Source organism: Schistocerca piceifrons, chromosome 6 (assembly GCF_021461385.2).
Source record: "Schistocerca piceifrons isolate TAMUIC-IGC-003096 chromosome 6, iqSchPice1.1, whole genome shotgun sequence".
NCBI lineage: Eukaryota > Metazoa > Arthropoda > Insecta > Orthoptera > Acrididae > Schistocerca > Schistocerca piceifrons.
In genome coordinates, this window is record NC_060143.1 from 542,129,128 (window position 1) to 542,154,522 (window position 25,395).

A 25,395-nucleotide genomic window follows, 5' to 3' on the forward strand; every position below is an offset into this window, starting at 1 on the left:
TTCCCCAGACTTGAAGCGGTGCTGAGGCGGGCGGACGTACCAGGCAGTACCAGGCCATCGCGTCGGACACTCGTGCGGTCCCTGGGGCTGCGGCACAACCATAGTTCAATTCTTTTATCTTGGCAGCTCGCGCATGCCCGCCCACACGCGGGAGATTGCTGCGTTGCCAGTTGCAAACGACGCACGCGCCAAGTGAAGCAGCGCCATAGTATAGCATAGTATAGCATAGTTACGTTTAGGGGGGAGCGCGCAGTTTATGAAGTAAAGCCACCACGGCCGCATTAACCCTTTCGCTGCTACAGAGACGTGCTCCCCGCATCCCGCGCTGTGCGCGATTTTGTCATCACTGCACTGCTCGCCTGTGCAGACACATGGTGTTCCGACTGCTTTGACACACTTATCATTCGATTTCACAAAAACTATTTGGCCCAAAAATGTGATTTTTACACATCTTCTCGGCTGTTACATTCCCCCCATAAATGATTTAATTTTGTTTCGATGTTCAAAGCAGTTATTATGCAGCATTAAATATAGTAAACCATTGCACGAAATTTTGAAGAGTTTGCAGAGCTAAAAGTCCATAGAGTATACTTTCCGTATGGTCGATTTTAGTTGCCAAAATGTTGAGAATGAAATGTGGACAAGATACCTAAATTTCATATAAAATTTACTGTATCATAATATCTCATTTAATTTAAGTACCACATAGGTGTCGTACGTAATATTGAGATATATTCCGTCTTTCGCGACTGTAACAAAAGTTTTATTTACACCGGGCACGTTTGGCTTTATTTTAAAGTACTTCAATCAATCAAAAGGAAGTAGACAAAATACATTAAACAAAACTGTGGACTTACAAAAACATTAGGACTTGAATATACCGTCTATCAGTGAAGTGCTCTGAGCTATGTCAAATATAATTTTTGTGTGTGGCACAAACAAACAGCATTTATTTGCAAACGCACTGATCAGCCGACACAAACGTTGAATATTGTGTTACCGCAGCACGAAACTACGATAGGTGACTTGACAATGGAGGAGACAAAATACTGTCCACTGAAGATGCTTCAAAAGAGAGAAACGCGTCTGGTCTAAATAAGTCGCTTATTAAAGTTGCAGAAGAGGAATATATTTCAATACCATTGGTAAAACTGCGACTGTGGAACAAAAACAAGAAAGAGAACATGAGTACCATTGTGTATGTGCCATACCTTTCATTGATTGAAGTGCTTTAAAATAAATCCAAACGCGCCCGGTGTAAATAAAACTTTTATTACAGTCGCGAAAGATGGAATATTTCTCAATATTACATACGACACCTATGTGGTACTTAAATTAAATGAGATATTATGATACAGTAAATTTTATGTGAAATTTAGGTATCTTGTCCACATTTCATTCTCAACATTGTGGCAACTAAGATCGACCATACGGAAAGTATACGCTATGGACTTTTACCTCTGCAAACTCTTCAAAATTTCGTGCAATGGTTTACTACATTTAATGCTGCACAATAACTGCGCTGAACATCGAAACAAAATTAAGTCATTTATGGGGGGAAGATATCAGTCAAAGATATGTGTAAAAATCTAATTTTTGGGCCAAATAGTTTTTGTGAAATCGAATGATGTGTCAAAGCAGTGGGAACACCATGTGTCTGCACAGGCGAGCAGTGCAGTGATGACAAAATCACGCACAGCGTGGAATGCGGGGAGCACGTGTCTGCAGCAGCGAAAGGGTTAATGAAAAGGCAAAGCACTAGAAATTTCAAAAAAAATTGCATTAAAACGAATAAAATTCGTGAAGACACTTCGATATTGTTTTTAAATAAATAAAAAGTTAAGAACCGCGCAAGGTTTGAACTCTTCACCTTTCCCTTACTAACCCAACGCCTTAACCGTTTCGTTAATGCAGCTCATCTTACACACTTACACCATGAGGACTGTAACAGGTGATGCAAAATACTGACAAACACTGTTGGTATGACTATGAATTACTCACACTTCATCGAAGTACAATAGGAAATAAACAATTACCGCTGTTCTTTATTGCAAAAAAGCGTTTCATGAGATTGATACAAACACCTTTCCTTGCTATCGCCTGAATTAGGAGTCTTATTGCTTGTTTGGTTTAATTAATTAATAGAATATGAAGCAATTGGGGTAAAGAAGGCTTTTACCAAACTTTCTATAAAAGAAAGTCTGCTATCAAGACATTGCTTTTGTTCCATTACTTTATTTATGACTGAACGTTTCTAAAAAGTGAAGGTTCTAAAAGCTGAAGACACTCGTCCGTGCTCTGCACTGCAGTCCTCGCTATGGCAACGTCGATCTCTGTTCATTGGCTGACTGTGTTTTGTGACGTCAGATGCGCAGAACAAACCTAAACTCGGCCGCCAACATAAATGACGCACACTTTAGGTCCTAACCGGGCAGAGTTGTATTTCGCTGTGTGCGTCCATGCCTCGAATTTTTAGTTAGTTTTCTAATAAAGTACTCACCTATTTTAGTCACATCCTATACCTGTGGTGCAGAAATTGTTTATAGTGTAAATTTAGTAATATATTGTGCGTGGATTTTTCCTGTCATTATTACATACACTAGTGGCCAATAAAATTGCTACACCAAGAAGAAATGCAGATGATAAACGGGTATTCATTGGACAAATATATTCTACTAGAACTGACATGTGATTACATTTTCACGCAATTTGGGTGCAATAGATCCCGAGAAATCAATGCCCAGAACAACCACCTCTGGCCGTAATAACGGCCTTGATACAAACAGAGTCAAACATAGCTTCGATGGCGTGTACAGGTACAGCTGCCCATGCAGCTTCAACGCGATACCACAGTTCATCAAGTTTAATGACTGGCGTATTGTGACGAGCCAGTTGCTCGGCCACCATTGACCAAACGCTATCAGTTGGTAAGAGATCTGGAGAATGTGCTGGCCAGGGCAGCAGTCGAACATTTTCTGTATCCACAAAGGCCCGTACACAACCTGCAACATGCGGTCGTGCATTGTCCTGCTGAAATGCAGGGTTTCACAGGGATCGAATGAAGAATAGTCACGGGTCGTAGCACATACGAAATGTAACGTCCACTGTTCAAAGTGCCGTCAATGTGAACAAGAGGTGACGAGACGTGTAACCAATGGTACCCCATACCATCACGCCAGGTGATACGCCAATATGGCGATGACGAATACACGCTTCCAATGTGCGTTCACCGCGATCTCGCCAAACACGGATGCGACCATCATGATGCTGTAAACAGAACCTGGATTCATCCGAAAAAATGACATTCTGCCATTCGTGCACCCACGTTCGTCGTTGAGTACACCATCGCAGGCGCTCCTGTCTGTGATGCAGCGTCAAGGGTAACCGCAGCCATGGTCTCCGAGCTAATAGTCCATGCTGCTGCAAACGTCGTCGAACTGTTCGTGCAGATGGTTGTTGTCTTGCAAATGTCCCCATCTGTTGACTCAGGGATCGAGACGTGGCTGCACGATCCGTTACAGCCATGCGGATAAGATGCCTGTCATCTCGAGTGCTAGTGATATGAGGCCGTTGGGATCCAGCACGGCGTTCCGTATTACCCTCCTCAACCTACCTATTCCATATTCTGCTAACAGTCATTGGATCTCGACCAACCCGAGCAGCAATGTCGCGATACGATAAACCGCAATCGTAATGGACTACAATCCGACCTTTATAAAAGTCGGAAACGTGATGGTACGCATTTCTCCTCCTTACACGAGGCATCACAACAACATTTCACCAGGCAATGACGGTCAACTGCTGTTTGTGTATGAGAAATCGGTTGGAAACATTCCTCGTGTCAGCACGTTGTAGGTGTCGCCACCGGCGCCAACCTTGTGTGAATGTTCTGAAAAGCTAATCATTTGCATATCACAGCATCTTCTTCCTGTCGGTTAAATTTCGCGTCAGTAGCACGTCATCTTCGTGGTGTAGTAATTTTAATGGCCAGTAGTGTACATGTCTAGTAGGGAGACCCTTGTGCACTCATGTTCAGAAAAAAACAGAACGTCTTGAACGACTAGTGATAGGACGTTCATATTCACAGGACATGTACATTAGTGTGTTCTGCAGAAATGATTAGAAGTTCAGTCACCTACGTTCAGCATGTGTCCTGTTACGTAGTAGGCACATGGTTCGCCAAAGGCCCTGATAACTTGTTCCGTGCGTGATAGATCGACGCTTATAAGGCGCGAATGGCGTCCTGTGGTACAGCCATCCGTGCTGCATTCACCTGGTTCCAAAGTTCATCAGTGGTTGTCGGCACTGGACCACAGCACTGTACCCTTCGTTTCCCCGTATCACATACATTCTCGATTGGCGACAAGTCTGGTCACCGAACGAGGTGGCGCAGTGGTTAACACACTGGACTCGCATTCGGAAGGACGACGGTGCAATCCCGCGTGCGGCCGTCCTGATTTAGGTTTCCCGTGATTTCCCTAAATCACTCCAGGCAAATGCCAGGATGGTTCCCTTGAAAGGACACGGCCGACTTCCTTCCCCGTCCTTCCCTTATCCGATGAGACCGATGACCTCGCTGTTTCGTCTCTTCCCCCCAAACGATCCAATCCAAAGTCTGGTGATCTGGCGGGCCAGGATAAAAGGCCCCGGTGACAAAAAGAAGGCACGTGTTCGTGCATGAAGGTGTGGCCGTGCATTGTCTCGCTGAAACGTAGCGTCTGGGGTGCTGTGCAGAAAGCGTATGGCTGCGGGTCGCAGGATGTCATTCAGGTAGGTCACGTTGATCACAGTGCCTTGGGCATGCACCAACTGTGATTTGTGTTTGTACACAATAGCACCCAAACCACAAAGCCATGAGCTGGTAAACTATGTCTTGTGCGAATGCAGTCAACATGATGCTGCTCCACCTGGCTGCGGCGAACCGAAATACTTCCATGACTTTGTAAGGTGCCCCTTACGTGAGGAACAAATTTTTACCAGTTTTAATAAATTATTGTCTCTTATTGATGTATTTACGATAGTTAGGAAGTGCTATAGTCCGTAGCTGGCCATGAGTAAGAGCATTTCCCACGCTGGCTAGCTAGGGAAGAAGCGACCACTGTCGCGCGTAGTGGGGTGGGGCTCGGCGCTGGACAGTAGCAACAAGCGTCAGCCTGGGAAATATACATTACGGGAAGTACCGCCATCCTGGCGCCAAAGTCACCGATTTTGATTATTTATATTTAATAATTAAAGTCATTTATGACAACATGACTACAAGGCGGAGCCTCTGGATGTTTAAAACTATTTATCATAATTTTGACTCGTTAAAATTCATTGTTGTTGTTGTGGTCTTCAGTCCTGAGACTGGTTTGATGCAGCTCTCCACGTTAATTTATCCTGTTCAAGCTCCTTCATCTCCCAGTACCTACTGCAACCTACATCGTTCTGAATCTGCTTAATGTATTCATCTCTTGGTCTCCCTCGGCAGTTTTTACCCTCCACGCTGCCCTCCTGTGCTAAATTTGTGATCCCTTGATGCCTCAGGACATGTCCTACCAACCGATCCCTTCTTCTAGTCAAGTTGTGCCACAAGCTTCTCTTCTCCCGAATCCTATTCAATACTTCCTCATTAGTTATATGATCTACCCATCTAATCTTCAGCATTCTTCTGTAGCATCACATTTCGAAAGCTTCTATTCTCTTCTTGTCCAAACTAGTTATCGTCCATATTTCACTTCCACACTCCATACAAATACTTTCAGAAATGACTTCCTGACAAATCTATACTCCATGTTAACAAATTTCTCTTCTTCAATAACGCTTTCCTTATCATTGCCAGTCTACATTTTATATCCTCTCTACTTCGACCATCATCAGTTATTTTGCTCCGCAAATAGCAAAACTCCTTTACTACTTTAAGTGTCTCATTTCCTAATCTAATTACCTCAGTATCACCCGACTTAATTCGACTACATTCCATTATCCTCGTTTTGCTTTTGTTGATGTTCATTTTATATCCTCCTTTCAAGACACTGTCCATTCCGCTCAACTGCTCTTCCAAGTCCTTTGCTGTCTCTGACAAAATTACAATGTCATCGGCGAACCTCAACGTTTTTATTTCTTCTCCCTGGATTTTAATACCTACTCCAAGCTTTTCTTTTGTTTCCTTTACTGCTTGCTCAATATACAGATTGAATAACACCGGGGAGAGGCTACAACCCTGTCTCACTCCCTCCCCAACCACTGCTTCCCTTTCATGTCCCTCGACTCTTATAACTGCAATCTGGTTTCTGTACAAATTGTAAATAGCCTTTAACTCCCTGTATTTTACCCCTGCCACATTTAGAATTTGAAAGAGAGTATTCCAGTCAACATTGTCAAAAGCTTTCTCTAAGTCTACAAATGCTAGAAACGTTGGTTTGCCTTTCCTTAATCTATTTTCTAAGATTCGTTTTAGGGTCAGTATTGCCCCACGTGTTCCAAAATTTCTACGGAATGCAAACTGATCTTCCCCGAAGTTGGCTTCTACCACTTTTTCCATTCGCCTGTAAAGAATTCGCGTTAGTATTTTTAGCTGTGACATATTAAACTGATAGTTCAGTAATTTTCACATCTGTCAACACTTCCTTTCTTTGGGATTAGAATTATTATATTCTTCTTGAAGTCTGAGGGTATTTCGCCTGTCTCGTACATCTTGCTTACCGGATGGTAGAGTTTTGTCAGGACTGGCTCTCCCAAGGCCGTCAGTAATTCTAATGGAATGTTGTCTACTCCCGGGGCCTTGTTTCGACTCAGGTCTTTCAGCACTTGTCAAACTCTTCACGCAGTATCGTATCTCCCATTTTATCTTCATCTACATACTCTTCCATTTCTATAATATTGTCTTCAAGTACATCGCCCTTGTATAGACCCTCTATATACTCCTTCCACCTTTCTGCTTTCCCTTCTTTGCTTAGAACTGGGTTTCATCTGAGCTCTTGATATTCATACAAGTGGCTCTCTTTTCTCCAAAGGTCTCTTTAATTTTCCTGTTGGCTGTATCTATCTTACCCCTAGTGAGATAAGCCTCTGCATCCTCACATTTGTCCTCTAGCCATGCCTGCTTAGCCATTTTGCACTTCCTGTCCATCTCATTTTTGAGACGTTTCTATTCGTTTTTGCCTGCTTCACTTACTGCATTTTTATATTTTCTCCTGTCATCAATTAAATTCAATATTTCTTCTGTTACCCAAGGATTTCTACTAGCCCTCATCTTTTTACCTACTTGATCCTCATCTGCCTTCACTACTCCATCCCTCAGAGCTACCCATTCGTCTTCTACTGTATTTCTTTCCCCCATTCCTGTCAATTGTTCCCTTATGCTGTCCCTGAAACTCTGTACAACCTCTGGTTTAGTCAGTTTATCCAGGTCCCATATCCTTAAATTCCCACCTTTTTGCAATTTCTTCAGTTTTAATCTACAGTTCATAACCAATAGATTGTTGTCAGAGTCCACATCTGCCCCTGCAAATGTCCTACAGTTTAAATCCTGGTTCCTAAATCTCTGTCTTACCATTATATAATCTATCTGATATCTTTTAGTATCTCCACGATTCTTCCATGTATACAATCTTCTTTTATGATTCTTGAACCAAGTGTTAGCTATGATTAAGTTATGCTCTGTGCAAAATTCTAACAGACGGCTTCCTCTTTCATTTCTTAGCCCCAATCCATATTCAACTACTATGTTTCCTTCTCTCCCTTTTCCTACTGCCGAATTCCAGTCACCCATGACTATTAAATTTTCGTCTCCCTTCACTACCTGAATAATTTCTTTCATCTCATCATACATTTCTTACATTTCTTCGTCATCTGCAGAGCTAGTTGGCATATAAACTTGTACTACTGTAGTAGGCATGGGCTTCGTGTCTATCTTGGCCACTATAATACTTTCACTATGCTGTTTGTAGTAGCTTACCCGCACTCCTATTTTTTTATTCATTATTAAACCTACTCCTGCATTACCCCTATTTGATTTTGTATTTATAACCCTGTATTCACCTGACCAGAAGTCTTGTTCCTCCTGCCACCGAACTTCAGTAATTCCCACTATATCTAACTTTAACCTATCCATTTCCCTTTTTAAATTTTCTAACCTACCTGCCCGATTAAGGGATATGACATTCCACGCTCCGATCCGTAGAATGCCAGTTTTCTTTCTCCTGATAACGACGTCCTCATGAGTAGTCCCCGCCCAGAGATCCGAATGGGGGACTATTTTACCTCCGGAATATTTTACCCAAGAGGACGCCATCATCATTTAACCATACAGCAAAACTGCATGTCCTCGGGAAAAATTACGGCTGTAGTTTCCCCTTGCTTTCAGCCGTTCACAGTACCACAACAGCAAGGCCATTTTGGTTATTGTTACAAGGCCAGATCAGTCAATCATCCAGACTGTTGTCCCTGCAACTACTGAAAAGGCTGCTGCCCCTCTTCAGGAACCAAATGTTTGTCTGGCCTCTCAACAGATACCCCTCCGTTGTGGTTGCACCTACGGTACGGCTATCTGTATCGTTGAGGCACGCAAGCTTCCCCACCAACGGCAAGGTCCATGGTTAATGGGGGGTAAAATTCATACCCGTTCATTAACAAATGCATATCTTAGTAAGTACGAACTTGATCAGAAATCCACGAACTGTGAGGAGACTAGTAGGAGATACGGCCTGCGCGCCAAAGTCGGCAGTCGGCGTTAAGAGCTCTTCCTGTCCTGTTCGATGGTAGCCATGCTCTCGGTTACAAGTAGTTTGTTACATGAGTGTTTATTGATTTAATGGGAATAAAAGTGATATTACGGCATTCTGAATGTTAATTTCGAGTAAATAGATGCCCCAAAGTTGATCGACAGCAATTTCAGGTAATTGGCTTCCACTGACAGGGACATCCAATGAGTCAATGAAGAATCTGCACAGGACGACATATACGAGAGCTGCACAGCGCACAGGTAGGAGTAAATCCGACGACACGACCCACCAAGGCGGATCAACGAAGGTCGGACTTACACTTGCAAATTCCGGGTGGAAATGCTGACCAGTTATACTGTACGTCACATATACCATCCTCTACGGGCTCGCGGCTAAGCTGAGTAATAACAGTATCAGTTTGGAAGCGAGGGGATCTTGCAACTTTAAAACAAAAAGAACCTGCATTCGTCCGAGAACACTGTCTAATGCCATTTCTGTCCCAGTGACGTCATTCTACAGGGTGTTACAAAAAGGTACGGCCAAACTTTCAGGAAACATTCCTCACACACAAATAAAGAAAAGATGTTATATGGACGTGTGTCCGGAAACGCTTAATTTCCATGTTAGAGCTCATTTTAGTTTCGTCAGTATGTACTGTACTTTCTCGATTCACCGTCAGTTGGCCCAACTGAAGGAAGGTAATGTTGACTTCGGTGCTTGTGTTGACATGCAACTCATTGCTGTACCGTACTAGCATCAAGCACATCAGTACGGAGCATCAACAGGTTAGTGTTCATCACGATCGTGGTTTTGCAGTCAGTGCAATGTTTACAAATGCGGAGTTGGCAGATGCCCATTTGATGTTTGGATCAGCACGGGGGAATATCCGTCGCTTCATTCCAACGTGATCAAATTGTAAATTTTCACAATCAACATGTGTGGGCTGACGAGAATCCGCACGCAATTGTGCAATCACGTCGTCAACACAGATTTTCTGTGAACGTTTGGGCAGGCATTGTTGGTGATGTCTTGATTGGGCCCCATGTTCTTCCACCTACGCTCAATGGAGCACGTTATCATGATTTCATACGGGATACTCTACCTGTGCTGCTAGAACATCTGCCTTTACAAGTACGACACAAAATGTGGTTCATGCACGATGGAGCTCCTGCACATTTCAGTCGAAGTGTTCGTACGCTTCTCAACAACAGATTCGGTGACCGATGGATTGGTAGAGGCGGATCAATTCCATGGCCTCCACGCTCTCCTGACGTTAACCCTCTTGACTTTCATTTATGGGGGCATTTGAAAGCTCTTGTCTACGCAACCCCGGTACCAAATGTAGACACTCTTCGTGCTCGTATTGTGGACGGCTGTGATACAATACGCCAGTCTCCAGGGCTGCATCAGCGCAGCAGGGATTCCATGCGACCGAGGGTGGATGCATGTATCCACGCTAACGGAGGACATTTTGAACATTTTGATCATTTTCTGTAACAAAGAGTTTGAAGTCACGCTGGTACGTTCTGTTGCTGTGTGTTTCCATTCCACGATTAATGTGATTTGAAGAGAAGTAATAAAATGAGCTCTAACATGGAAAGTAAGCGTTTCCGGACACATGTCCACATAACATATTTTCTTTCTTTGTGTGTGAGGAATGTTTCCTGAAAGTTTGGCCGTACCTTTTTGTAACACCCTGTATACACCATTGCCGTCTGGCATGTTTCTTCACATTCGTCAAAGATAGGGGCAGAAGTAAACAACGCGCGTGTTACCGATGACGTAATAAACAGACGACTGACTGTCACCCCTGATAGTGTACGATGTGTTACACTGTTCAACTGTTGCGCCAGAGCCGAGGAGAACGCAGATCTGTCCTGCAATGCCATTCGGATGACGTGTCGATGTTTTCTGCGTGTGGTCTGGGTGGTGCGACCTGACCTATGTCGCTGTGCTCTCCGGCCTTGCATGAACCATTATGCACCTATCCGTTGCACTGCCAATAATGCACCCTCTTTCAAACTCGCTGATTTGATGATAAGGTTCACAGACACGTCTGCGAGACATCCTACACGTCTGCTCAAATCACATACGAGGGTCACCACAAAAGAAATGCACACTATTTTTGTAGAAATACAGTTTTTATTCTGCACGTGTGAAAGTTTTACAGTGTGTAGATACATCCTTCCCGCTTGTTTTCAAACTTAGTTCACCTGTTCCCGTGCGTAGCGCCGTCACAGCATGTCTTCAAGATGGCTGCTACACTTCACGTTCGTCAGAAGCAACGTGCTGTCATAGAATTCCTGTTCTGTGAGAACGAGACAGTGGGAAACATCCACAAGAGGTTGAAAGAGGTGTATGGAGATGCTGCTGTCCATCTCAGTACAGTTAGCCGGTGGGCAAGCAGGTTACGCGATGAAAGCGGGCACGGCAATATTGAGGATTGTCCTCGCAGCGGCAGGCCTCGTACTGCACACACTCCAGACAATATGCAGAGAGTTAACGAATTGGTGACTGCTGACAGACGCATCACAGTGAACAAATTGTCACGCTACCTTGGGATAGGGGAAGGAAGTGTTTGCAGAATACTGAAAGTGTTGACGTTAAAAAAGGTTTGTGCCAGGTGGGTTCCCAGGATGTTGACAGTGGCTCACAAAGAAACAAGAAAAACGGTATGCAGCGAACTTTTGCAACAGTACGAGAATGGTGAAGATGAATTTCTTGCAAGAATTGTGACAGGTGATGAAACATGACTCCATCATTTTTCACCAGAGACGAAGAGGCAATCAGTGAAGTGGCGTCATGCAAATTCACCCAAGAAAAAAAAATTCAAAACCACACCTTCTGTTGGAAAAGTTATGGCTACAGTGTTTTTCTATTCCGAAGGACTCTTGCTTGTGGACATCATGCCAAGTGGAACCGCCATAAATTCTAATGCATATGTGACGACACTGAAGAAACTTCAAGATTGACTGAGTCGTGTTCGACCACATCGGCAAAAGAAGGATGTTTTGCTGTTGCACGACAATGCACGGCCACATGTCAGTAAAAAAAACCATGGAAGAGATCAAAAAACTCGGATGGACGACACTGAAACATCCGCCTTACAGTCTTGACCTGGCTCCATGTGACTATCATCTCTTTGGGAATCTGAAAGACTCTCTTCGATGGAACAAGGTTTGAAGATGATGACTCCCTTGTGCACGCTGCCATACAGTGGCTCCAACCGGTTGGTCCAGAATTTAACCGTGCGGGTATACAGTCGCTGGTTCCAAGATGGCGTAAGGCAGTTGAGAGGGATGGAAATTATGTGGAGAAATCAAAATATCGTTCCTAAAGGATGTATCTACAAACTGTAAAACTATCAAACATGTAGAATAAAAGATGGATTTAAAAAAAATAGTGTACATTTCTTTTGGAGTGACCCTCGTAGATCCAACACGTTCGACTTATAGCGACAACAAGAGCCGTAGGCACATTCTACCGGCAGGTGTGTTGCGCCGCATTATCGGTCTTGACCTTCAACCTGCGAGCAGACGTGGTTCAAATGCTAATCATTTCTGCAGAACATACTGATGTTCATGGGGTGTGAATATCAATGTCCTATCTCTAGTCATTCAAGGTGTCCTGGTTTTCCTGAACATGAATGTAGTAACGTCTCACACTAACAATGAAGGGAAATGTAGACTTGTATGTGTTTGCAGTAATGTGTTATTTGTTTAAGGGGTCGGGACAGGCTGTTAATCCCCATCTTAAATAACTACAATTTATTCATATGAAATGTACCTTTTACCAGAAACTATTGGGAATACAGATTTGCAAAAAATATGATATGTAGATTACACATTTCTAACCACTTTAACAGAAGGATGTCTAAATATATTGGTTAATTTTAAGCTACTAAATATTTTTATAAGAAGTGGACATCAAAATAAGAAACTGTCTACACCTTTATGTGTACATAAGGCTCTAACGTCTTTGGGATTTACAAAATAGGAAAACCTCGGTGTTAAAATATGCACAATATTCAGATTAGTGTATCCTGTAAGTCTAAACAAATTCTGGCAAGTAGAAAATGCGAAAAAATACACTTCATTCCTAAAAAATACAACTTATGGGAAACAGCCACTGTAGTTGTCAATGCATTCCAGCTCCACAAGATGGATGGCTGCATCCTCTTCCGTCTCATACTGCACCTGCTCGTCTTCGCTGTCTTGCTCTTGTTTCAAGGTCCCTAACAGTTCCCTCTGGTGCCCTAACTCTTTCTTTATCAAATGTAACATTTTTTTCGCTGCGAAACGACCAACAGTTTGTAGTAGCCTTTTCAGGACTTCACATCCTGCAACATTTGCTTCACTGAAGGTTGCTACTGCATTAAAGACGCGAAAATTAAGTATACTAATTGACACAAACACTTTCTTGGGAATACTGGCCTGTATAACGCTGTTGATGGACTCGTTAGAATTCTGGCTGCAGCCGTGAAGACATTTCTTCAGTAGCCTTACACCGGACAAATCTCGGAATGTTTCTTTCAAGACCTCCACTATGACAACAGGTACAGCTGGTCTGTGAACAAAGTTCTCAGCGTGACGCTGTGCTCTGTTATATTTGTACCATGAATCGCTTCGTGCATGACATAGGCCATGAATGGTAATATCGTCTGTTGAACAGATGTGAAACGAAACTGCCCATACAGCTTTCCTCATTTCTCCTACATTACTAACACTTTGCGTGATGGCCATGCCAATAATAATTTTGGATTTTATCTATGATAGACTTTGTCGTCTATTCTTATCATCTAATCATCTGCCATATTCCAATTTCTTTCCTTTTTACGCAGTTTTCAGTCATTGCAGCCTCGTACGCATTCGCTTTTGTACGAGACGTATGCGCTCCAGTTTAGTGATAGTTATATATTTTCCACGTGGCTTCTCTTCCACAACTGCTTTGAAAGCTTTCGTATCCCCACCTCACACATAACTGACAAATCTTACCTTCTTAAACTGTTCAGGTTCTAGGAAAAATGGTCACATCCATTCAGTTTTTCGTTCAAATGAATCGAATAAACCAGAAATAAGACAGTTATATATATAAATATTCTATCATTAGAAAAGGGAAATTCTGTAGATTAAGATCAGTAAAAAAAAAAAATCAAAAATTTCAATATTTCAGCTTTTACAGAGCCTCGTAATGTGGGATATTGGTGTATTTGGTAAAATAATATACTGCACTGATTTTGAACGTGTAATATCGGTTTTATTTGTTAAGTAATGTACTGCGGTAATTTTTAAACATCTGAAATCATGTTTTTGTGTATATCTTAGAGCACAAACGTAAGTGTCTAGAGAAAATTAGTCAAAAATTGTGAATAGCAGTGGGAGGCGGTTTTATAGTGGATTGCCTAGAAAATCTGACATAATTTCATTGATTTATAGTAATTCCGCAAGACCCCATTAATGTGTAATGCCTTCAATCATAAATCATGTTAATATTTACCGGCGTTTTGCAGAATACATCGTGGTGTCATTAAATTGTAGTAATTCTACCACATACTATAATGTCAAAGTGTCTTATGTCATAAATTATGGTAATATTTATGACCATTTTGTAGAACTAATTTGTTGTAATTCAACAGCATCCCAGTCACATACTGTAATGTCGAAGTGTCTCAATCATAAATTATGCTAATGTTTACTGCCGTTTTCCAGAATATGCCATGTTGTCATTAAATTATAATATTTCAGCTACACTACACTCATACACCGTAGTGTCAGAGTGTCCTACCCCATAAATTACGGTAATATTTACTAACATTTTCAAGTGGTTAACTTTTCTGCTAATGGTCTTCTCACCACAACGTACAAACTTCGAATGACAAAACTTGCATAACTGAAATAATAATAAAAGGGGGAGAGCGAAGTTAATTACTATTGGTTTAGTGAGAAAAGGAGGAGCGGAGAGGTTTCCCAACATTTTTTTAAACCATCCCACGGACCGAGATCAGTGGGGAAAGCGTTATAAAGCCTGCATATTGGATGGGTGACCTTTACTTTCCCGCCACTTTTTACTTACACAAGAGCCGCAGATGCATGGGCAGTCACGTGACAGGTATCAGGAAGCATCCTGTACCTCACATAATTGCCCTAGGTGCGTGGATTCCCGAGTGGAAGGGGGCTAGGAGTTCACCTTGAAGATATCACGCCTAATTGCTTCAGACGCATTTGCACCCATTGTATCCTGCACCACTACTGGTCACTATTCAGGAACAGTAATTCTGTCCATCTCAGATTAGTGCTGAGCAACAATTGACACCTTCGGCGAATCACTTCAGTTTATATATGTCTTCATCCAAATAGATGTAGTAATTGACCAAATTGGGACAAATTACTCCCTGTTCACACAAAACTGCAGTGAATTGCCAGGCTACATATCCGTCTTATTTGACGACGCAACAGTACTGATTACTGCTTCTAGCTAACTCCTGTTTACTACAAACTACACCACAAAGTGTGAAACAACCCCCCTTAACAATGCGAATTGTTGTAATGGGAGTATAACTAAAACATAACTTGTTGGCTATGCTTACATTAATTTATATTCTCAGATATAATATATTGATTAAAAAATGAACAAGAATACATGAGTAACAAATCGATTACAAAATAGAAAATATCTGTAAAGTTATCAGTAAGTTTTAACATGTAATATTTTCGGTTCTGTACGTAATAAAAATGAACCCATGTTTAACATAAAAAATTTCTTACTTATCACCTGCCTAGATAGTGCTGCCAACTAAAGATAGCATGTGTATTTGTAGCTACTTACTCATAACCCGTCGCACCAGGTCGTTCACCGTTTTCGTTTGGTAGAAGTCCTCTCCGTATGTACTATTCACAATTCCATTATAGATCCTCAGTACTGTAGGCAGAGAAAAGTGCACAGTCTGAAATCACTGAAACATTATGGTGGTATTACAGCATTACATAAAATACGTAAATATTTTTGTGAAGTTCCCGAGTGTATGGACACAACCTCATGAATCCATGAACCCTACATGTCAGCAGGGGACTGTTCAAGCTGGTGGAGGCTCTGTAATGGTATGGGGCATGTGCAGTTGGAGTGATATGGGATCCCTGATACGTCTAGGTACGACTCTGACAGGTGAGACGTACGGTAAGCGTCCTGTCTGATCGCCTGCATCCATTCCGTCCAAAGTGCATTTCGACGGACTTGGGCAATTCCAGCAGGACGATGCGACATCCCACAAGTCCAGAATTGCTACAGAGTGGCTCCAGGAACAGTCTTCTGAGTTTCAACACTTCCGCTGGCCGCCAAACTCCCTAGACATGAACACTATTGAGCACATCTGGGATACCTTGAAACATACTGTTCAGAAGAGATCTGCACCCTCTCGTACTATTATGGATTTATGGACAGCCTTTCAGGAATCAAGGTATCAATTCCCTCCAGCATTTCCTCAGTCATTAGTCGAGTCCATGCCACGTGGTGTTGCGCCACTTCTGCGTGCTCGCGGGGGCCCTACTCGATATTAGGCAGGTATACATGTTTCTTTGGCTCTTCACTGTATGATATGAAAGTCGTAGAGTATGGTATGATTGTTTGAATGAATTTTTGAGAAGTCTAGGTTTTAAAAGAAGTACATACACTGAGATAACAGAAGTCACGGAATACCTCCTAATATCATGTCGGACTTCGTTTTTCCCGACGTAGTGCAGCAGTCCGACGTGGCATGAATTCAACAAGTCGTTAAAAGTCCGCTGCAGAAAAATTGAGACTAGGTGCTTCTACAACCATCCATAATTTCGGAAGTGTTGCCGATGCAGGAGTTTGTGCACGAACTGGCCTCTCGATTACGAACTGACCTCTCGGCTATGCCCCATAAATGTTCGATGGTATTCATGTCGGTCGATGTGGGTGGCCAGATCATTCGCTCGAACTGTCCAAACTGTTCTTCAAACAGATAGCGAACAACTGTGATGCCGCGACTTGACGCATTGTCATCGATAAAAAAATCCATCGTTGTTTGGGAACGTGAAGTCCATGAATGGCTTCAAATGGTCTCCAAGAAGGACGACATAGCCATTTCCAGTCAATTATCTGTTCCATGTAAACACAGCCCACACCACTATGGAGACACCACCTGAGCCGCGCGGGAATAGCCGAGCGGTCAAAGGCGCTGCAGTCATGGACTGTGCGGCTGGTCCCGGCGGAGTTTCGAGTCCTCCCTCGGGCATGGGTGTGTGTGTGTTTGTCCTTTGGCTAATTTAGATTAAGTAGTGTGTAAGCTTAGGGACTGATGACCTTAGCAGTTAAGTCCCATAAGATTTCACACACACTTGAACATTTTGAGACACCACCTGCTTGCTCAGTGTCTTGTTGACAACTTGAGTCCATGGCTTCGTGGGGTCCGCGCCACACCCGAACCCTAACATATGCTCTTAAAAACAGAAATGGGAACTCACATGACCACGCCACAGTTTTCCAGTTGTCTAGGGTCCAACCTACATGGTCACTACCCCAGGACAGGCACTGCAGGTGGTGTCGACCTATTAGCAACGGCATTCGCAGCGGTCGTCTGCTGCCGCAGGCCATTAACGACATCTCTCGCCGCACGTCGTACGTCGTACGTCCCACATTGACTTACGCGACTATTTCATGCAGCGTTGTTTGTGTGTTAGCACTGGAAACTCTACGCAAACAACGCTGCTTTCGCTCGTTAAGCGGAGACAGCCGGTCACTGCATTGTCCGCGGTGAGAGGTAACGCCTGAAATTTGATATTCTCGGCACACCCTTGACACTGCGGATCTCGGAATATTGAATTCCCCAGCGATTTCCGAAATGGAACATCACGTGTCTACCTTCAACTACAATTTCGCGTTCAAACTCTGTCCGTTCTCATAGTGCGGCCACAATTACGTCGGAAACCTTTCCACATGAATCAACCGATTACAAATGACCGCTTCGCCAATGGCCTGCCTTTTCATAGCTTGTGTACGCTAGTACTACCGCCATCTGTAAAGGCGCATAACGCTCTCCCATGACTTTTGTCGCCTTTTATGTACTCATGACTGCAAATTACGTGATCTGTGTAGGTGTCTAAACATTCTGCGTGGTGTCTGTTTGTTCTATATCGTGTTTCCCTACCACTTTCGCACAACGACGCTCTGAGCGTGTTTTTTAGGGAATTGACTAGGTTGAACCTGGGACCTGTTGCTGGTAAGGAGACGTCAGACCACACATGACATGTAGAATTCAGAAGAATTCAGTGAGACTATCGATGATATAACCAAATACTTAATGATTTCAGCGTCAGCTCTACATCTACATCTACATCTACATTGATACTCCGCAAGCCACCCAACGGTGTGTGGCGGAGGGCACTTTACGTGCCACTGTCATTACCTCCCTTTCCTGTTCCAGTCGCGTATGGTTCGCGGGAAGAACGACTGTCTGAAAGCCTCCGTGCGCGCTCTAATCTCTCTAATTTTACATTCGTGACCTCCTCGGGAAGTATAAGTAGGGGGAAGCAATATATTCGATACCTCATCCAGAAACGCACCCTCTCGAAACCTGGCGAGCAAGCTACACCGCGATGCAGAGCGCCTCTCTAGCAGAGTCTGCCACTTGAGTTTATTAAACATCTCCGTACTCCCTGTAAAAGAAACTTAATACTAACTACATTTAGTGGAAGGGGTTGAAGGCTTTCCTATTTTTAGTTAGCTGGTAAAATAACGTCGAAAAAGCAGTTAAGTTTACCATTGGAAATTTTATTCTACTCACAAAACATCGTTTATAAATTACACTATTGATAAAAGGAAATGTTTTAATGCAGGATGGAAAAAACCAACTGCATTCAACAAAAATGTGAACGAATATTCCCTGAATGGGTTTCCAAGTTCTACAATGAATCGAAGGATGACCTATGCCATATCACATCTATAATCTAGGTTTAAATTAAGTTTCACAAAAGAGAAAGCTATCAAAATGGTCTACAGTGACCCTCAATTATCTTTAATTACTTATCTAACTTGTCGTAAATTACAGTGGCTGATGTGGCTTCTCAACAACTATATAACAGAAAAATCATCGCGTTACAGATTTTTAGTTCAAGTGGCAAATGTGAACACCATGAGCTTTAATTGACGATCGACACTAGTATTACGCAAAAAGGGGTTGTAACAGATGAGACTTCTGCAGTTCTGAGTGAAGCCTTATGCGCTCAAAAATGCGGCATCACTTGCGTTCATTACCTTGTCAGTGTTCGTCAGGGGGCGGCGGCCGGCGGCCGGAGCAGCTCCGTCCAGCTCGCCCTCTCGGAAGCAACTCCTAGCAACTCTCTCCTAACTTCTCCTTACTATAATTTACCAAAGTTGGTTTAAAAAAAAACTATCTGGCTGTGTTTTCATCTGACCAATCAGGGTCTCAATGTTAACCTTAAGCTCCGCCTACAAAAATTCTGTCTATCCAATGAGAAACATTATACTTTTCGTGGTGGGGCAATGTTTTTAAAGTTAGCAACGTAACTGAGAAGCGAAAAAGTCTCACGCTAAAACTTGCAGCTGGTGTGGTCCTTTTAGCGTTATGGTAAGATCTATACTGTTCTTCTGGATGGCTCTAGCTTTTAACGTGGGCTGGGGGGTGGTACTAACGCAAAAGAGACGCATAAAAGTCTCACGCTAAAACTTGCGGGTGGTGTGGTCCTAGCAGTTAGTTAGCGACGTGGATGTCCATCCGTCCCTTATTGTAGGGCCTTCCAGCTTAACACGGTTCTGCTCTCAGCTTCTGTTCTCGCTTCTCCCCTCGGAACTGCGTCTGTCTCACGGTGGGAAGGTATGACATGCATTTAGGCATTCTTGTGTTAGTCTGTGGTATTCCATTTGCTCACTCGTTACTCGTATTACTTTGGTTAATTTAATGTCACGATTTATTCGGAGCTACGTGACATACAACTGGATTTGCTTATCATGTCAGGGTTTTCGTAGAAGGTATTGGATTTGCCTGACACCTGACAGGTGTGTTTGTTGATGATTTGTTAATCGGGACAAAAGTAAAGAGTAAGTACAAGAAATTAAGAATAAAATTGTAAATTTGTGGTAAGATCTTATGGGACCAAACTGCTAAGGTCATCGGTCCCTAAGCTTACACACTGCTTAATATAAAGTAAACTAACTTACGCTATGGATAACACACACACCCATGCCCGAGGGAGAATGTGCTGTGTCAAAACGCACGGGTTTCGTTCGCCATTACTATTGATGAGCATCCGACCTGATAAATGGCTAATAACACCTGGTGGTCACTATAAATATACGTGTACGATGTATTAAGGCCAACAAAATATGTTTTAGATTATCCGAGAGCGTCGACGAAAAAAACGGTTGGTGGTGAGTGCGCGTGACTTCAGCGATGCAACAACTCGCCGTCGCTGGGTCCAGAGATGCTGCCTGAGCGACGCGCAGCAGCCGGCCTTTGTCGTAGAGAACCGACAGCAGCAACGAATAATTAATTAATGGCCAAAAGTTGGCGTGGCGCTGCGTGTTTGTGCGTGTAAATGGTTCCTATTGCATGACGTAAGCAGGTAGCTAGTTCCAGAGTAGACCTCTTGCCGACTAAGTTGATATATCGGGGTACGTCTAGGTCGGATAGGGTGCCGCACCATTGCGTAGTGTATTGAGGCACCGCAGTTGGTGTTTAAGGCTTGGGAGAGGGAAAGAAGTTTTGCTGGTAAAACGGGTATCTTATTTTGGTGCAGTTCACGGAGGCAGTATGGATACATTGTCTTTTAGACCCCTGTTCATCTACGTGGCTGTGACGGTAGTTTCCTCCCAAAGCTGAGCTGCGGAATGTAAGTAGCCTTTGTGTGATTTTATAAATCGCAGATGAGACACTGGTTTTGGCAAATTTATGCGCTAGGGCAATTGATTTACTGTCGCCCTTTGGACAGTTCGGTAGTAAGGAATAGTTAGCTAGTTTGCTGTGATAGATACAAAGTGAGTTAGCCGGCCGAAGTGGCCGTGCGGTTAAAGGCGCCGCAGTCTGGAACCGCAAGACCGCTACGGTCGCAGGTTCGAATCCTGCCTCGGGCATGGATGTTTGTGATGTCCTTAGGTTAGTTAGGTTTAACTAGTTCTAAGTTCTAGGGGACTAATGACCTCAGCAGTTGAGTCCCATAGTGCTCAGAGCCATTTGAACCATTTTACAAAGTGAGCCAGGTTAGAGAGAAAGAGATTTTCAGTTGATGAGTTTTTAGGAATCGTTGGAACCGATATCCTGTCCGTGGTGTACGATTAGTGGTCGCTGCTCGCCCAGAGGTACTTGGGTTGTTAGCTACTTTGTTGGAGTGTTTTGGTAGTGACTGGTGTGTGTCGAGAATGGAAAGCCTCGAACAAGTTGTTTTGTTGTTGTTTAAATACCACGATCATACAGCGGACCTAGAATTGGCTCGTATGGATTCGAAATGTTTCACTGTAATATGATAGATCGCACCAGTACTTGAGTTGATAAGCGACGAGAATAGAAGGAACCATTTACAAGCAACACGCAACTAAACAAAAACTTTGTTAGTCAAAGTGACGAGTGGTCTGTTTCAATTTAGGGAACTTAGCCGGTCGCATTTTGCTAACACCTGAAAAGGCTCAGAATTGTGTTAAATTGTTACTTAATGTTAGGGTTAAAGAGGCGGTGGCGCCTAGGATTTTTGTTTATTTTTTTTTTTTATTATTGAATTTCCGTGTTTTTGGGTGTGTTAGTCTTTGCTGACACTCGCTCACTTACGTGAATTAAATTTTATTGAGATACCTAGACCCAATAAATACCAGTTTTCTTGGGTTAGAAGAAACCTTTACGTGTGTTCAATTAATAGCTGTTGTGTGTAGCTATATTTTGTGAGAAACGCAGAGGTTTAGTTTCAGAGATATTAACGCTTTTCATGACAATTTTACGATGGTATTTGTAAGTTTTGTCTGATCAAAAAGTTCATTAATTGAGTTGATCCACGCTAAATATACGGAGGGTAGATATGCTAAACAGTTAAAACGATTTCATTTATGGAAAGAGTGTCCTAAGTAAATTCAATTAGAATTGAAGTTGTCGAAAGTTATCACGGAAAAGACAGCTATTATACTTATAACAAAGATTGGTAAATCTGTGGAATACGTTACGTCGTATTATTTACATAGCAACGCTGGACTAAACAGAAAGAGATTTAATGGTAGCATCAATTATCTTAATCCTTATAGATATCGGTGAAAGCAACTTAAAGTGAATTGGTCGTAACACGACGATATATTGGATATAAATATTGAAAGTAATTAAAAGAGACTTTTCCAGAGATAATGTGCTGCGTTGTGAGAATTTTGTTGTGTGTGAGAACAATTGCAAGCTAGAGGTAACATTTAACTTTACGTAATATAAACAGGTATTGTATTTAAAATGGTTTTGTTTTGTTTTGTACGATAGTACGATAACGGAAGTTGTTATCGAAATCTGCCTGTCTCGTAATTGCTGCTCGATATTGTTTGTCAGTGTCATTGGAATGTTCCAGCGTGTCTATTCATGGTGTAATAGTGTCACTGTACGATTACAACGCTGTGTTTAGTAAAGGCGCTGTTTATTATTATTCGAAATTTGTGTCTTCCGTCTCGTCAGTGGTTATGTTTGCTGAAGTATTAATTATCCGAGGGTTGATCTGTCTTCAGTTTGTCTTTTAAGAGTGCAAGTACGTTACGAGCTAGACTTTAGTATTTGCCGCTATGGCTGGAATCTTCTGAAAACTAATAGCGATCCACAGTCATAACATCGACTGTAAAATTAAAACTGCACCATGTTCATGCTGTAGTGGTCGATTGTTTCACTCAGGTACTTTTGCTCGGCAGGAAGCCATACATCAGCGGCATAGCGACGTTGGTACAGTACGATCCGTTGTCACTGTGAGTTCGATCTTGAGTACCGCCAGTCGGCGCGTTACAAGGACTCCAACCTCCGACGGGGGGAGCCTCACGGACCGTGACAAGACGCCCCAGACCGGGCGGCTACCCCGTGCGGCTAAATTAAGACTCTGTTATGCCACCGATATAAATGTAAGGAGGCATGTTGGAATGTGGTGCATTTATAACGACTGTAGAGAAGGCTTCCAACAATGCATTGTGTTTGTGTTTGTGTTTGTGTGTGCACGGTTGAAAGAGAGATATACATTATGTTTGCCTTGCCATTAATAACCTTAAATATATTTTAGTTAAGAGGTATTAATTACTAGGTCAGACCCACTAAACTGCTCACAAGTTTAGTATACTGGGTGATCAAAAAGTCAGTATAAATTTGAAAACTTAATAAACCAAGGAATAATGTAGATAGAGAGGTAAAAATTGACACACATACTTGGAATGGCATGGGGTTTTATTAGAACAAAAAAAAAAACACCCCATATTGCTAGACGAGTGAAAGATCTCTTGCGCGCGTCGTTTGGTGATGATCGTGTGCTCAGCCGCCACTTTCGTCATGCTTGGCCCCCCAGGTCCCCAGACCTCAGTCTGTGCGATTATTGGCTTTGGGGTTACCTAAAGTCGCAAGTGTATCGTGATAGACCGACATCTCTAGGGATGCTGAAAGACAACATCCGACGCCAATGTCTCACCATAACTCCGGACATGCTTTACAGTGCTGTTCATAACATTATTCCTCAACTACAGCTATTGTTGAGGAATGATGGTGGACATATTGAGCATTTCCTGTATAGAACATCATCTTTGCTTTGTCTTACTTTGTTATGCTAATTATTGCTATTCTGATCAGATGAAGCGCCATCTGTCGGACATTTTTTGAACTTTTGTATTTTTTGGTTCTAATAAAATCCCATGTCATTCCAAGCATGTGTGTCAATTTGTAGCTCTCTTATCTACATTATTCCATGATTTATTCAGTTTTCAAATTTATACTGACTTTTTGATCACCATGTACACTCCTGGAAATGGAAAAAAGAACACATTGACACCGGTGTGTCAGACCCACCATACTTGCTCCGGACACTGCGAGAGGACTGTACAAGCAATGATCACACGCACGGCACAGCGGACACACCAGGAACCGCGGTGTTGGCCGTCGAATGGCGCTAGCTGCGCAGCATTTGTGCACCACCGCCGTCAGTGTCAGCCAGTTTGCCGTGGCATACGGAGCTCCATCGCAGTCTTTAACACTGGTAGCATGCCGCGACAGCGTGGACGTGAACCGTATGTGCAGTTGACGGACTTTGAGCGAGGGCGTATAGTGGGCATGCGGGAGGCCGGGTGGACGTACCGCCGAATTGCTCAACACGTGGGGCGTCAGGTCTCCACAGTACATCGATGTTGTCGCCAGTGGTCGGCGGAAGGTGCACGTGCCCGTCGACCTGGGACCGGACCGCAGCGACGCACGGATGCACGCCAAGACCGTAGGATCCTACGCAGTGCCGTAGGGGACCGCACCGCCACTTCCCAGCAAATTAGGGACACTGTTGCTCCTGGGGTATCGGCGAGGACCATTTGCAACCGTCTCCATGAAGCTGGGCTACGGTCCCGCACACCGTTAGGCCGTCTTCCGCTCACGCCCCAACATCGTGCAGCCCGCCTCCAGTGGTGTCGCGACAGGCGTGAATGGAGGGACGAATGGAGACGTGTCGTCTTCAGCGATGAGAGTCGCTTCTGCCTTGGTGCCAATGATGGTCGTATGCGTGTTTGGCGCCGTGCAGGTGAGCGCCACAATCAGGACTGCATACGACCGAGGCACACAGGGCCAACACCCGGCATCATGGTGTGGGGAGCGATCTCCTACACTGGCCGTACACCACTGGTGATCGTCGAGGGGACACTGAATAATGCACGGTACATCCAAACCGTCATCGAACCCATCGTTCTACCATTCCTAGACCGGCAAGGGAACTTGCTGTTCCAACAGGACAATGCACGTCCGCATGTATCCCGTGCCACCCAACGTGCTCTAGAAGGTGTAAGTCAACTACCCTGGCCAGCAAGATCTCCGGATCTGTCCCCCATTGAGCATGTTTGGGACTGGATGAAGCGTCGTCTCACGCGGTCTGCACGTTCAGCACGAACGCTGGTCCAACTGAGGCGCCAGGTGGAAATGGCATGGCAAGCCGTTCCACAGGACTACATCCAGCATCTCTACGATCGTCTCCATGGGAGAATAGCAGCCTGCATTGCTGCGAAAGGTGGATATACACTGTACTAGTGCCGACATTGTGCATGCTCTGTTGCCTGTGTCTATGTGCCTGTGGTTCTGTCAGTGTGATCATGTGATGTATCTGACCCCAGGAATGTGTCAATAAAGTTTCCCCTTCCTGGGACAATGAATTCACGGTGTTCTTATTTCAATTTCCAGGAGTGTATTTTGTCTGCCATGTCCTTGCACTGACAGGGCTAATTTTCTGTGCTAATAGTGCATTGGAGGAAGACACTTGGCACAGAGGCTGATGGGAGTACCAGACCTGATAAAAGTCACAACACGTTGTACGACTTTGGATCAACGTTCATTTGTTTCGTGTCGCTACCAGTCTAAGCTCAGGATGCAATAGAGTGTACACTGGCACCAGTGGTGCAATTTGTGTTTTCCTCGCTATAATGAGTTTAGTTTTAATTCTCAGTGGCACATCTGCTTTGTGTACAGAAGGATATGAGA